This window comes from Hesperophylax consimilis, chromosome 15 (assembly GCF_061612785.1).
Source record: "Hesperophylax consimilis isolate HC1 chromosome 15, BYU_Hcon_1.0, whole genome shotgun sequence".
Lineage (NCBI taxonomy): Eukaryota > Metazoa > Arthropoda > Insecta > Trichoptera > Limnephilidae > Hesperophylax > Hesperophylax consimilis.
The window spans coordinates 25,586,557-25,602,636 of record NC_142850.1 but is presented as its reverse complement, the minus strand read 5'-3'; positions in this window follow the sequence as shown (position 1 = coordinate 25,602,636).

The window sequence follows — 16,080 nt, the reverse complement described above, 5'->3', positions numbered from 1 at the left end:
TCATTATAAGCAGAATATGATGGGGGTGTTAGAGTAGCGAGATTCATTAATTCAAGACGCAGACGAATTTTCCAATTCTGCCATTAACCGACTCGTGGTTTAAATGTTACAATAGTCAATAACATAACTGACAGTAAAAGATAAAAAATATTTTAATGGAATGGAATTAAAATCTTATTAATAATTAAATTAATGTTACAGGGTTTTTCATAATTATAAGTAGTATTCTTTTTGTATGATGGAGATAATTATATTATAAAATTTAAAATTGATTTAAAGCATATCAAAATAGAAAAAAACAAACCACTTAAAGCCTTAACTCTTTAAACCATAAAAAACGAACCGGAAAGTGTTAACAGATGAAAAATGCATGAAGTTTGTTAAATAAATTGAAGTAAATCATTAAAAGTGCGTAAATTGGACATTACTGACAGTTGATGGGAAGAGTCCTACCCATAGTAGGGGTGCTTGAGAAGACGTTGAGCCAGTTTGGGCAGAAGCCTTATGAATTATTGGACATTGATGGTGCATAGTTGATGAGAAGTGCAGATTATAGTGAAGGCAATAGACAAAGTGGGCACAAAAAGAAGAAAAAGTACCTACAGTGGGGGGGTTTGAAAGGACGTTGAGATTTGGGCCCCCCGAGGGGATGGGAGCCCCGCCACCCCCTTCCCAGATCTCGTGCCAACACCTGCTCATATCCGCTGGTAAGTACCTTATAAAAATCTCAAAACTTTATACCTACTACTAATATTTTTTGTTTGTTTTTTACGGTTTGTTGCATTCTTCATCTTGTAAGGCTTTCTTGTGTTCAATTTATTAGGAATAACTTGTTGGAGCTTATAAACCTCGTTGTAATCTTCAATCAATGGTTCCGTTCACCTGATCCGCGAGAACTAGCAAGTAAGTTAATAAATACTTGAACATTGATGGGTAATTAATTAAGGCCCGTTTACATTATTATGCCCTTTTGTTAGTTGGGAGCGGGACAAAGACACAGGAAAATAAAAAGATATCGGTCACAAATGGGATTTGAACTATTGATATAATATTTTTTGAACCCTAATCTTCTAGTATTCTAGTCTTACCGGGACCAAAACAATTCTTCACTATCCCAAAAACACCAAACGATGTGTTGTGACGTTTAGGATGGTGAAGCATTTAGTAGAATTAATTGAGGATAATAACGATAATTCTTAAATTTATTGAAATTCGAGATAAGTAAAAATGACCAAATATAATTATGTTTCAGTAGCTCAATGGTAGAGTGTTCTATGATAATTCTTAACTTATTTTGTTTGGATCTTAAAACCATGGATGTTTCAATCCTGAGTATGGATACTTTGATCCTAATGGTAGGTACGGAACTTTCTATATTGAGAGTATGCATGTTTCAATCGTAAGAGTACGGATGTTTCGATCATAAAATTGGATACGGATGTTTATCCGTATCCAGATAAACGAACCGAATGATCCAAACGAATCCTAAAAGAATGGATGTTTCTATCTTAAGAGTATGGATGTTTCAATCCTAAGAGTGTGGATGTTTCAATCCTAAGAGTGTGGATGTTTCGATCTTCAAAGTATAGTTAGGATGTTTCAATCGTAAGAGTACGGATGTATCGATTTTATGAGTACCTATAAATGTTTCAATCCTAATTGTAGTTATGGATGTTTCGATCCTATGTGTACGGATATTTTGATTTTAAGAGTATGGATGTTTCGATTCTAATAGTAGATACGGATGTTACAATGCTAAGTGCACGGATGTTTCAATCCTAAGAGTATGGATGTTTCGATTCTAATAGTAGGTACGGATGTTACGATACTAAGTGCACGGATGTTTCAATCCTAAGAGTATGGATGTTTCGATCCTAGTAATACGTACGGAAGTTTTGATACTAAGGGAACGGATGTTTCGATCTTCAGAGTATTGATGTTTCAATCGTAAGAGTATACACGTTTCGATCCTAATGCTGGATACGAATGTTTCTATTTTAAGAGTATGGTTGTTTCAATCCTAAGAGTATGCCTGTTTCGATTATAACAGTAGGTAAGGATGTTTCGATCTTCAGATTATGGATGTTTCAACCGTAAGAGATGTAACAAAATCTAATTCTAATGTAACAAAGTCATCAAATGTCTAATCAGCTCTATTTTGTTTTTTGACATTTGAAATGTCACCGTTAAGAGCCGAGTCTAGGTCCGTTGCAGCTTTTGAAAATTTCTGATCAGCAATAAAGACAACTCTCATGTTGTTACGGTTGTCAGCTGATCACAATTTGATACATTTAAGAAACAGCCCACTCTATGTGCCATATCTCTGACTGAATTAGTGCATTCAGTTTATCCATGTTTGATGATATTGTTTTTTAGCGGACCTTGTCCCCGACATGTCCCGCCGCGTGGAGTGGTGCTCGCTGCCCCCTCTGCCCTACCTACCGCCCCCCCTCTCCCAGATGGGGCACCTGCAGCACCTCCCCCTGCCCCACCTGGCCGCTCTGCAGCTGCACGCTGCCTGCCAGCCCAAACCGCAGATCTTCACTGATTGCAAGACAGGTATCCAATTAAAGAGAAAGGAGGGAGCTTCCATTTTCATTAACTAATCCAATATTCAACAGTAGCTTTACAATGTTTATTCGATGATGTCTCTCAGCAATCATATAGATGTAAAACCTCTGTTCCCAGGCTCCGTGCACCTGGTGACCCTGGGCGGCGGCGGCGGAGGTGTCGGGGCGGAGGCCGAGGGACGGCGGCCTCGCGGGGAGAAGCGCCCCACGCCCGAGGGGCACAAGGACGACAAGTACTTCGAGCGCCGGAAGAGAAACAACCAGGCTGCCAAGAAGTCCCGTGATGCCAGAAAGTTCCGAGAAGACCAGGTAATCAAACTGTCTTAGTCATAGATAGTAGATATTAGGTAGATGAGCCATAAAACATTATTAGTATGAAACTACGAGCAAAAAAAGTGTCGCCAACATCGTTTACCCATACAACTTACAACTGCAGTTCTCATCTCTTTTTCTACCTAACCACAGAACCCTGTCCACACACCGCGCTCCCAGTGTTTGAGACAGTTCCCAAGTCAAAAGGGCAATAATTAATTGTTAAAATAATAATATTTCTGGGCTTTTGTTAGTTAAGTTTTAATAATTGCTTTGATAATTACGCGAACTCGCTTCGCTGTTCCAAAACGGAGATCTTCCGTACAGTTTTGTCGTAGCTCGGCAACAATCGGCACGCTTCTGTGCTATATCTCCCTTTGTTTCTATTGCATCAATAGCTGTTATATTTATGTAATACTGGGTTTCCTCGTCTTCATTAGCCTCTTGGCGTTTAGTTTTAGACACAGACCTCTTCAGATGTCTCCAGTTGTGCCCATTATGTTTTTAGCTCTCTTTAGCGGAATGAAGAGATGGTTGTCGAATTAAGACTAGAAATACTGGTAAGCACGTAAGCAATTGACCAATTAAAAAAATAATGATTCGTTTGTTGGCAGATAGCCCTGCGTGCCATGTTGCTGGAGCAAGAGAATCGACTGTTGAGGGCGCAGCTTGCCGCCGTGAGGGAGGAAGCCCGAGCTCTTCTGCTGCGATAGTCCTGGTAATCGTATGGGCCTAAGAGCGAAAGTGGTCACTGCCTGGGTAAAAACACAGTCTAACATTCCTCCAAACATCCACAATGATCTGCATGGAAGACTATGCACTTTTTATAGATATGGCTATAGGGGCCCACTCTAAGACGAAAGAGAGCAAACCCCAGTGAATTCCAGGAAACCTCTTTGAACCAGTGGCGTAGCTAGGTAACCAAGGGCCCTGGGGCAAATTAAAAAATGGGGCCCCACTGCTATGTAAACTGATTAAGTTTTATCAAATAAAATATGAAATATACAAACACTTTAAAAATGCTAAGCTACTTAAGTTATTTTTTGTGAACTGCAGACTGCAGGGCAGGTAAGAAAAATATTAAACAGTAACAACATAAATTACAATTAATTCTTGGTGTAGGTTTGGCTAATAAAACGAAATAGAGAAGATTCAAGGGTTTATTATATAAAGGTCGGGCCTACCAACTGACTAAATAACAATTATATTTACAACTTTTTCCTAGCTTTAGTTTTCGCAAAAGTATCAATGACTTCGTTTAAATCCAGGCTTGATGCGGTTTTGTTTTCAATTGCTATTAGCGATAAATGTCGGAGTGGAGTTTGGCCCATCTTATTTCTTAAATAATTTTTTATTATTTTTAATTTGCTAAATGACCTTTCAGCTGCTGCAGAAGTGACAGGAATTGTAAAGAATAATAACATTGCTGTAAATACTTCCGTTAGGTCGCATTCTACTACTCCATATTTGCTCATTATTTCATTACATAATTGGTGAACAGTCCATGCTTGAGTTTGTTGAGGTAAAACTAGATGGTAAATATTAATAAATTGAAGTGAAAAACTAGGGCCTATTATATCTGAATATTTTCTTTGGAATTCGTCACACTTTTGTATTAAAGTTGCTTCATCAACATGTAATAAAAATTTTGGTGTTAGAAAATCGAATATATGACAGACTGCACTCATACCAATAAAACGTGTATCTAATTGAGATATTACTATGTCTAGTACATTATTGAAAAACTCAATTTTAAATATTTTTTCTCGGTTTGTAAAATCGGTGATCAGCAGCTAATTCATCAAAATGTTTTTTAACTTTTCTTTGCCTTTTTTCTTGAAAATGTGTATCAATACCATATTTTCTTGCAGTTTCACTGGCTTCGCACTTGAATAATTCGAAATCATTTCTATAAATTTGCAACTTTGCTTTGGTCTCTGCTAAAACTTTACTCGCCTCGCCCATATTGATGTCGCATTTTTGTAAAGTTTTGGATGCATAATTGATGTCGTTCAATACACTGTGCATGAATTCGCAAAGCAACACGAACTCGAAATTTAGCATTTTTGTTTTAATACTCTCTGCTTCACTACGCTCATCTTTATTAGGACTCTTTAGAACTATTTCTGATAATGCTTTGATAATATCAAAATGACGAAGTTTTATTGCAGATATCGTATTGACCCTCTATTTAGTCGTATCCATTATGATGGCAAAAAACGGTGACGCTCTAATTTGTTCTAGTAGATGGGTTTCGAGTTTGGTCCCCAAGCTCTCAATCATTTCATTTTGAATTGTTGCACTCAGATATCTTGTAGATCCTAAAAACATAAAAAACACAATTTCAAAAAAGGCAAGTCAAGTTAAACAAAATAAAACGATAAAAAAACTTAGAAATAATTTTTAAATATTGAAGACAATATTAGTGATTTTTTAAACGAAAATCTGAAACAGAAAAATCAGAAAAGGAAACGGTCACATCTGGGACACGAACCCAGGACCCTTGTCTTTCCGGGACAATGCTCTACCAACTGCGCTAATGTGACCCTATATATATTAGAAATAATTATTATTATTTTTCGGAATAACTTATTGAGTAAAACCTCAAATTATAATATTTAAATACTGAAGACAATATTAGTGATTTTTTCAAACGAAAATCTGAAACAGAAAAATCAGAAAAGGAAACGGTCACATCTGGGACCAGATGTGACCGTTTCCTTTTCTGATTTTTCTGTTTCAGATTTTCGTTTGAAAAAATCACTAATATTGTCTTCAGTATTTAGAAATAATTATTATTACTTTTGGGCATATCCAAAACTTGCAGCAAAATGTGATCATATGGGGCGACAAGCTCTACAAAGGACAGATACAGACAGATGGTATCCTTCCTGACTTCTTGATGTCCTCTCAAAGCCAAATAACTCTTTGCTAGGGTAAGTATGATATCGCATAACCCTTGAAGAACAAATTATGCTTCTTTGCGAATTTCATTTTCAAGTTCCTTGTCGATAGTATTAGTATCGTTTTTTTTTCCAAAATTCATACATAGCACATGCTTCCGAATGGCCACTCGAACAACTGTGTTGTTTAATTCTTTCTGATAAATGCTTCCAATCTCGAATTCCCGTACACCAAATATTATTCCTTTGTGAAGCAAATAACCAGCAGGGTTGACAATAGGCAGCGTCTAGTATTTTTAAAATGATTAACTGGCCCATATTTAGAACACGAAAAGTAGTACGATTTTGAAAAACACCTATTGTTCTGGTTACAGACCTCAACTGTGGTTCCTCCAAACCCTCCGCTCTTATGTGTGTCATGCAAACATCATCCAGGTTCACATGATCGGCGGCGGAGGTATCTCCAACTGCAATAATTGTCGAATCTTCTTCAGTAGGCTTCTCAACCAACACTGCAGTTACCACATTATTTGAGTCACTATCAATAGAAATATTTTGGCCAGATGTACTTGCAGAAGGCTGACTAAAAAACTTGTCAATTTTTGTTTACTATCTTCTCTTTCTTGGCGTTGTTCGCGTTTAAATGCACCACTGGGTTTCTTCTTTTTATCCATATTTTAATACGCTACAAGTGTCGTTGGGGAATGACGCACATATCACTATCCGTCAAATTGACAACACTGCCAACCTACAGAAAGAATTTAGGGGAATTCCCTAGGCATAACTATTGAATTTCTCTCAACTGAGTTGTCATGATTAAAGTGGGGTTGCAAGTTGCAACCTGTCATATTTATTTTGAAAATAGGAGAAATTTCCAAAAGTTCAGTTCGATCGAGATTTCTGGTAAAGATTCGAGGGCCCCCTGAGCTTGAGGGCCCCGGGGCACTGCCCCGCGTAGCCCCTAGGTAGCTACGCCGCTGCTTTGAACTGAAGTCAAAAGTCTGCTTTAGACACAGCCCTCTCCTTGAACAGGGTTGTCATCTCTCCCTCGGAAGATGTGCACGTCACTAAATCGCATACAGTGCAGTCAATAGGCTCTGCCACACGTACACTTCTGAGCGGCGATACCGCACGCCGTTCCAGGCCACCGGAACGAGAAAAGAACGAGAAAACGCCAAAAAAGCGTCACAATGGACTGCGCTAAACCGTTACCTTACTTTCGGACTTGGAGCGGCGCATGGTACCGCCTCTCCGAAGTGGACGTGTGGCAGTGCCTATAGTCGCTGTGCGTACATAATGCGTAAATGGAACATATATTTTTTATTCGTTTATGTCTCAATAATCAATTTCCCGGAGGCATATCTGTGCTAAGTGACTGCCGATGCTGTCGACTCGCTGAAAAACCACATATTTAGAGGCAAATAGAGGGAAGTCGGTGTGACCATGGCCGCCCCTGAGCCAAACGGCACGGCGCTGTATTAGATGTTAGGTAAAATCAGCGCACGGCCCTTCGTATAACTGTGGCATTTCGTGTGCTAGATGAAAGTAAGAAATGTGAAGAAAAATGTTTGGAATTGCTGATCCTGGCCATTCATCCATCTATTTACTAAACATTGTTGCAACTACGATGATGGTCTCTCTACAGACGTAGATACTGGGAAATTAGATAAATAGGTATATTTACTAATTTTTAAATTGATATGTATATAATACTTATTGATTACCTAATGTTAAATTATTAAATAATATGTTACTCGACACTGGTGGCTCTTGACGGCTGCTAACTTTTCCGTGATAAAATTGAAAATACATGAAAATGTTATTCTTAAATATAAAGCCTATTTTTGTTTGAAAATTTGCAGTATTTACGTAGGTGCTCCAAAAACCTGAAAATCTTCATAAAAACATAGCTTTACGAAAATAAAATTAGCTACCTACAACGATATGAAAATGTATGCATTTAGATCTATTTAAATCATTATTGCTCACGCACAAAAAAGTTTTCTCTGCCCGCGACTTTGAGTTAAAAATCTTACACGTTTTAGTTTCGAAACGTTTCGATTGTTACAAACTTGTAGTAAATAAAAATTATTGTAGTTAGTCCCACCTGCGCAGGTTATTTTTAGCTTCAACCTTCAATGACCATACTAAATAAACTGAAGCTCACCTAAAATAACGCCTATTGCCCACAGACATAGGAATTAATAGACGAGAAGATAATGGCGAGGGGTAAAATCAACTGTTGAAGAACGAAGGGCGTAAAGCTGACTGTGATTCGTCAATAAATCAATCTGACAGTAAATAGGCATCTCGCATTATAATATCACCATTTACTTCTTAAAAGTAAAATCTGTAAAAACAAATTAAATAAGACACCTTAGAAAAAAAAACTAAAAATCCAAAAGTCGTTAATGTACGGAACAATGAAGATATTTGGCTAATTACCAGAAAAAATAAAATTATAACATAATATGAACGTAAATTGCGAACATGTGTGATTTATTCATATTAACAAATGTTTTTTTTACTAAACAGCCATACTAATAAACATGGTGAATATTTTATACAATTGATAAACAACCGTGTATGTAAATACATATTACTAATAGAAACTGACATTAAACAAACATAAATTATTTCATGGAAAGATAACAACATATTTTTTTAAATTTAAATTGTTAACATTTATTTGTCTTTTTTATATTCGAAATTTATCTTAATATTTATAAATTTTAATTTCAAACATGATAAAAGTTGTAGAAAAACACTTATATTTTTACTTCAAAAGTAGAAAAATTGTAGACAATACTAAACTTGAACAAGACATTGTGGATTCATCGTTTGCGCAATATAAACATTGATTTCTTTGATTCATATTTACCTACATATGCATAAGGTATTTATTAAAAAAAAACATCACAATGAAATTCTTGTTAAATTCAAGCGGTGACAGTTCATTAAAAAATAATATGAAATAACGTAAATCTTTCAAGATGCCAATCTCAGGCATCAGTCTATCAAAATATGACGTTGTCAGATCTTTCGCAGCCAGTTAAAGACATTTTTTATTAGTAATAATTCTAAACTAAGCTTGTCTAGTCTTTGTTCAATGTGTTTATACAACACCGTGTAAGGGTTGGGAAGTGTTTTTTATTAGTGAGGCTGATGTATAATGATTGTATTAGTACATAGATAACAATGTACCTATTTAAAATACCACAAATAAATAAATACATGTACGCGTACGTTGCCTACCTCACTAGACTTTATTCATTGTAAATTTTGGATTGTATTTCATTACAGCACACCTTCTTAAAGGATCTTTTCAAAAATCATTCCCTCAGGCGGTGTCTTAAAATAAGCATATTAAATTTGATGTATTATGTATGTACCTATATAAATAAAACATTCCTTGGTATGAATATATTACAGAATGTAATGAAAATGGAATGTTTATCAAGAGAAAACTTGGCCTTATTATAGACGTTAATTAGGGAAATCTAATACTTTCTCGATAAAACTTTGTGTGCGGTATTGCTGTACATAAATAGTAGGTATATTTTAAACACGGTTCCAAACGAAGTGAGAAAAATGTCCATTATTTATAAAACTTTTCAGTGTTTTTGTTTTTAGACGTCTTCAAAAAATATTATTGACTTACAGATGATTTTCTTGCATACAGCATGTTTGTGAAATGTATAATATACGTACCTACTTATTAAAAATAACACACCGTAGGTATGTAAAACTTTACGAATAACTGTTAATTTTTTTCCACTATCCATCCATATTAGTCCCTTAAAAATTTAATAGGTGTAAGCATGTTAAAATGCTGTTGCACAGTGATGTTTAATCAAGGAATTGTACATATTATATGCACCAATACACAGAATCGTGTGTTATTTAGATCAACTTCAAATTGCGTTATATTTAATTATTTATTAATTTAAACGCCCTGATGAGCTTTTACATTATACATATTTTACATAATTTACTGCATAATACAGTGACAACAGAAGATTTTATTTTTAAAACATCAACACAAAAATAACAACATTTTTTAAGCTCACAACATATCGTCACCTTAAAGCAATAGTGGGATATCTTGAAAAATGCTGTTCTGAGATAATAGGACTTTTAGGTTTGCGTGAGCTCTAGCAGCATCAAATTAACTAATCTTGCAGATTAATGATATAGTATAAGAGAGGTAAATTATTTAACATCAACACAAAATTGTAATAATAGAAAAATAATTAATTTTTTCATACTAATTTTGACAAAGTATACGTAAATCTGGAAATATCTCACTGTTGCGTGGAGTGTTTGGTAATCATCTCAAATTATCTCAGTGTAGCATAGTAATAATATTACGAGTTTAGATGGATAAATGAATTAATAATTGTTCCTCGGGAGATTTTTTCAATGTGTACGACTGTTTCAGGCTGATAATTGCTTTAAATAATTAATAATTGCTTTAAATAATTAATAATTCTTATTTCTGCATGTTTTTCCATGATGTTTATAATCATAAATACATTTTCAACAGTACACACCCACCTACTCCTATAGTTTGTCAATACGACAATTGACGATAATAAGGTGGAATAAAAATGAAAAAAATATATATTTGTGCTTATAAATTTATTTATGAGAAGCGTTATATAATGTATGTAACAAAAATATCAGAAAAACCTTAAGGATAAAAGTATGTTACAAAATTAACAGAAAACCAAGAATAAAAAGTAGGTATGTATCAAAAATAACAGAAAACCTTTATAATAAAGGTATGTAATTTTTTTTACAGAAAACTTTAAGAACAAAAAAATAAAACAAATATGTGTTGATTCCCTGGAAACCTACAATGAACCTTCATCGTTATTTTCTTCTTGTACATCGCAGTCTGTATTAGCAGTATTAATTAATTCAAAACAAATTATGAGGTTTTTTTGGTATAACACCACTTTGGCAAACAAATAAGAAATCACGATTTTTATTCGGTGGAATTGTAGGTGGAGCTGTATAAGCTGGTCCTAGAATTATACTTTTCTCATTCCGAACATTCTTTAGTCGCTCTCTCACATTAATGCTCTGATTAAATGGATCCTCGGTGTAGGTGCTTTTGTATTTGATAACTAACGATTCGTCTTTAGTGATCTGTAAAATCTTAACTTTATTCCAAATACATTTATTTTTGTCCATGTTTATTGAGAAATTTTTTCCAGTATTCTCACATACCTTCTTCCAGTCAATGAAGTCCGTTGTTTCCATTTCTGTTAACTTATAACGAGGTTCATTCTTCTTGGAACACTTTATGATCATCGCTAACTCCGTTGGAATAAATATTAGGCCTTGTTTTAAAATCCTGACCTTTTCTCTGTCGATGCAATAATGAATGGAGTCTCCTTTGTTCCCTGAGTGCCCAACAATTAGGTATATATGGGTAATGATTTGAATATCAAGTGTTCATAGTGCATGTATGTACATAGAAAATAAATAAAATTGTTTTTATTCTGTGCCACACAGTTATCAGAATAAAAGATCACTTCCCGTTTCCCTTGGCAAAGGTCTTTTAAAAATGTGTACACGCAGGTAGATATTTCAATTGCGCATCTTTTAGCTACACCCTCATGCCGCATGTAACAATGGCCCTGTCTTGTTTGGTATTGTAAATACAGAAGTTATAACATTTAACTTGCTCTTATAAAAAAATAGATATATTACCATTTGGCAACGGCATAACAGCTTGAAAGTCATAAATGGCAACTACAGTATCATCAGTGGTCTTGGTAATGTTTTTATCTTTTTCTTGTTGAGATAGCTTTACATTCTGAATGTGTTCAGAATATTATTCTTTTTTCTAATATCTCATTTGCAGTACTATAGTTGTATTATACACAAAATCCACAAAGGTTCTTTTTTGGTTAAAAAAAATATATATTGAATTTGGTATTGAATTGTATGTAGAGTGTGTAACATAGAGATTACCTACCGAGACACACTTCTATTTGTACAAATTGTACATCTTTTGGATATTTGGAGATCCGAGATGATCCTGCACGATAATAGTGCGATTCCACTCTACTAAAGCTGTTGATGTGATTCATAACACCATCAACTAAATCATCCTTTTGCAGGAAGCTGTCTGTTTTCTTTTTTAATGCAGTGCTTATGGTATTATTGCTTATATCTAAGGTTGCCATAAAAAAATCTTACACATACGTATGTTATGTCCATCTCTCTCAAAATAATAACCACTATTAGCTAGCATTCATGGAATCATAAATATTAAAATATTTTAATCGATCAACTTCCAAAACAGATTCAGAACATTTGTATTTACAATTAGTACACAGTACAGGCTTAATTTGTTTTGCTCTGCGTATTTTTCCTGACTTTGCTACATACTCCTGACCAGTATTCACCTTCAGTTTATTTATGTTTCTCTTCCAAGATCACCCAACTTGTTGAAAACTATAGAGCTACAGTGAGACAATAAATTTATTTCAGTATTTTAAACGACCTTTTGAAAGCAACAGTGGGACAACATCAATATCTCAGTGTTGCTCTGAGTGACCGAACATTTCAATACTGAGATTTTACTTGTAACACTGGCAATTTTTTTTTTACAAAATATCCCAGTAATGCATCATGTAGAGCTCAAAATTTTACATCGAACTGCATACTTATCTCAAAAGTGTATTTTTCGAAGATATCCCACTATTGCTTTAAGGTGACGATATCTACAAGAAAACAACAAATTTACGCAATCGCTCTTTAAATATGCTACATAAAAATGTCATTCAGGTATCTCTTGAACACAGGCAAACTTATATTAAATATGTCGATATTTGAGGTGAATTTGTTTCCAAGTGTGTGAAAGCGAGAAATAGGTGCATATATGTCATAGTTGGTACTAAAGTTATTGTTGCGGAATAATATATTTTGCCTAGTTCCTCGAGTAAGTACTCTGAACAACAGTCTAGTTTGGAGTTAATAATCTTAAATAGAAAAGTTAGGTTTTAATGCATGTTTCGCTATCTATTAATAATATTATATATCCATATTAAATGTATTATATGGTAGAGCACATTGTGATAAATGGTATGTTCATTTTTTTTATCCAAGTGTTTTCACGTCGTAAGACGTATCGTACTTTCTATATGTTTTATTATTTTGTACGTTTGCAAATAAATAAATAAATATTTACCTAATACGTGTTTTTCTGACCAAGTTGGCTTCCAAAATATTAAAAGTAGGTTAAACGGAGAAAAATGAGAATTGTCAATTAATTAAGTATCTCTTCAAATTATTTGTAACCCCGTTAAAAACAGGATTGCAGGCCTTCAACGAATGAATTGGTAGGTTTGCTGATAAAATTTTAGTAAAATACGAATATGTTATCACGATGTCATAAAAATTAACACATGTTCATAAAAATCCTAATATTTTCGTATTTCGTCATTAAATATTATCATGGCAAATGCAGGTGCATGAACACGTGTTCCGATATATTAGGAATTTAATAAAACGTTTATCAAACGGCCAACAATCCGGTTATTACCATCAATTTGAAGAGATTCTTCATAAATTAGTAATACTCATTTTTCTCCATGTATACAGGGCCGGTCCTAAGCCAAACGGCGCCTTGGCTAGTAAAAACCTCAAGGGCATTGTATTAGGTGTTAGGCATTATCAGAGCTTGGCTCCTTGGCAAATTGGCGCCCAGAGTGAACTCCTACAATTGCGCTTGCTTAGGGCCGGCCCCGAGTACGTAGGTACCATTGCTTGAATGGTACTGGTTCTTTTCTCTGTGGTAACAACACCATCACCAAAAAGGTGGTTTTGGTGGTGCATTTTAAACGTGTGTTACAAATTAATATATCAGCTATTATGATGTATATTATTAGCAATGCAGGCGGTATTTTTCACCGCATTTAGGTGCAAGCAGTATGATAACACATGGTTTTGCGGTATGTACAAATACCTCTATACCGTTAAAAAAAATTATTGAATAAGTAAAATGAATAGCTAAAGTTCGCAAAAGGTGGGTTGTAATCAAAAAAGATAAATTCGCCAAAATAACAGTTTTTTTTTAATTTTATTTATCTTTTACACACGTATTCATTCTTTTTTTCAAAATTTTGTATGATATGCATTACAATAAAACCCCGTTAACGTGCGATATTATTTTGCAATGCAGTTTGTCAACAGAACCAGTAATTCCTGACATTATTTAGAGAAAAATATGTGTTTATTACTTTTTTAATTTATTTTTATGGCTCGTCATGGATTTTCAACCTGAACTGTACACCACTGTAATGGATATAAACATAGTATTATTTTTTGTTTGATTTTTCAAGGTACCTGCTATTATGCGTCCTGCATTATCCTTCAGTGTCTTGCATAATCCCGCAGTTTCTTGCAGTGTACCGCAGGGTTCCGCAGTGCTGCAGTATCCTGCAGAACCTATTTTGCAGTGTCCTGCAGTACACATTTTGCAGTGTCCTGCAGTACCTATCTTGCAGTGTCCTGCAGTTTCCTCCCTAGTGCCAACGGTGCCGCATTCACCTTCATTTAAATTCGCCGAACGCATTTGAATTAACCTGTACACTGCGTAAATATTTACAATAATTCTAAAAAATTCTATTTTGTCCTCCACGTTCGTTCACCTGTGTTGTGGAGGAAATTTTTTAATGTTAAATTACTTAGGACGGGTTGTTTCGGAGGATTTGAACAATTCATCAAATTTCAATGTTGATTTCCGGGTTCTGTGAAAGTCCTATTCAAGTTCTGTTATTATATCAGCATAGGGTAGTTGCTTGACAGAACTGAAATAAAAACAGAACTTGAAAAATCTTTTTAATATTAACAGTGGACTTAGTTGGCAGCAAATACCTATCAACCAAACGCGCAAAATCGATCAACTTCCAAAATGCCATATCCAGTATAAAAGATTTTTCAATTCATACTTTATTTTACGAAATTAATATTAAATAGCACTATTTTCCCTCTCTGACAACCGAAATCGTCGCTTGTTATTGTCATTAAGTTGAAACAAAGGTTTGATTTAAAAATACTTAAATAATTAAGAACGGTAGGTGTCAGAGGTAAAAGTTTACCGAAGATATTTATAGCGAAAAGGAAAATTCAAAGTTTGGGAAAGAAAATGAAACGAAGTTCACAGATCGAATTTCAAATCTTGATGGTTAAAACTAGAAAAACTTAAAACTCAAAGCTAAGCTTAAATCTCATTGATCAAATCTTAAAGCTCAAGGTTTGAAGCTTAGAGGTCAAAGTTTAAAAAGCTCAAAGCGTAGAGCACAACACGGTAGAGAAATGAGGATATGGAACGTTTTAAGCTAGAAGTTTAAAACGCGAATCTTAAAGAGCTGCCTCAAGTGGTTCGCTACGTTTGATGACTTAGTAGAGGTGACGTTTGTTTAGGACTGCGTGGCTCATCTACTGCGGATCGGAAGACACTGGTTGAGGGAGACCCTTTGACCTCTCTAACGCAACTTTCTTTTGGTACATGTTTATTTACTGCCAGTAATTCGCCTTTCATTCTCTTTCCCATCTCCTTCCCCTCCTCACTACCTTAAGCCTCACAACATAACCCAATATTGGGGTTGCCATAGTCTCACTGGATCTAAACGGATGGAACTTTGGAGCAGGTGGGACTCTTGCGAGGTTTCACACAAAAAAATATACACATGCCAGGAGCAAATCATAGCACAGGAGGTGAACGAGCTATAAAGAATAGTATGTTCAAAGCGTTTTTCTGACGCCTGCTTAATTTGATTCTGCAATATACGTAGCTTTCAAGTTGTGTAGATTGCATATATGATATTTATAGGCATATTTTAAAAAGTATTATTACCTTTTCATGTTCCTGGAAGACTGGCACGATCGATCATTAACCGGTTGTGTGCCTTAAGGGGAAGGTACAAGCCAAAAATGTGTATATTATTGGTTTACCTTATATTGTAGGTAATAGGCATTAAAATCGCTTGACAAACAGAGTCTAGAAACATTCGAATTCAAGCACAAAACTGTTTTTTTAAATTTATTTTGTAAATAATTTTATAAGAAAGCAAAAAAGTTAATCAAGTGAAACTGTCACAGATAATCTTAGCTATTATTATTATATGTATTCTGTACTTTTTAAAGTTGTTTCCCTTATGCGCTCATACATTTCTATTGAAAAAAAATATTGTTTACATTTATTATTTTATTTGTATTCCTACTCAAGCGAAACGATAGGAAAACCTTCAATTTATCTAAAAGCATATTTTTTG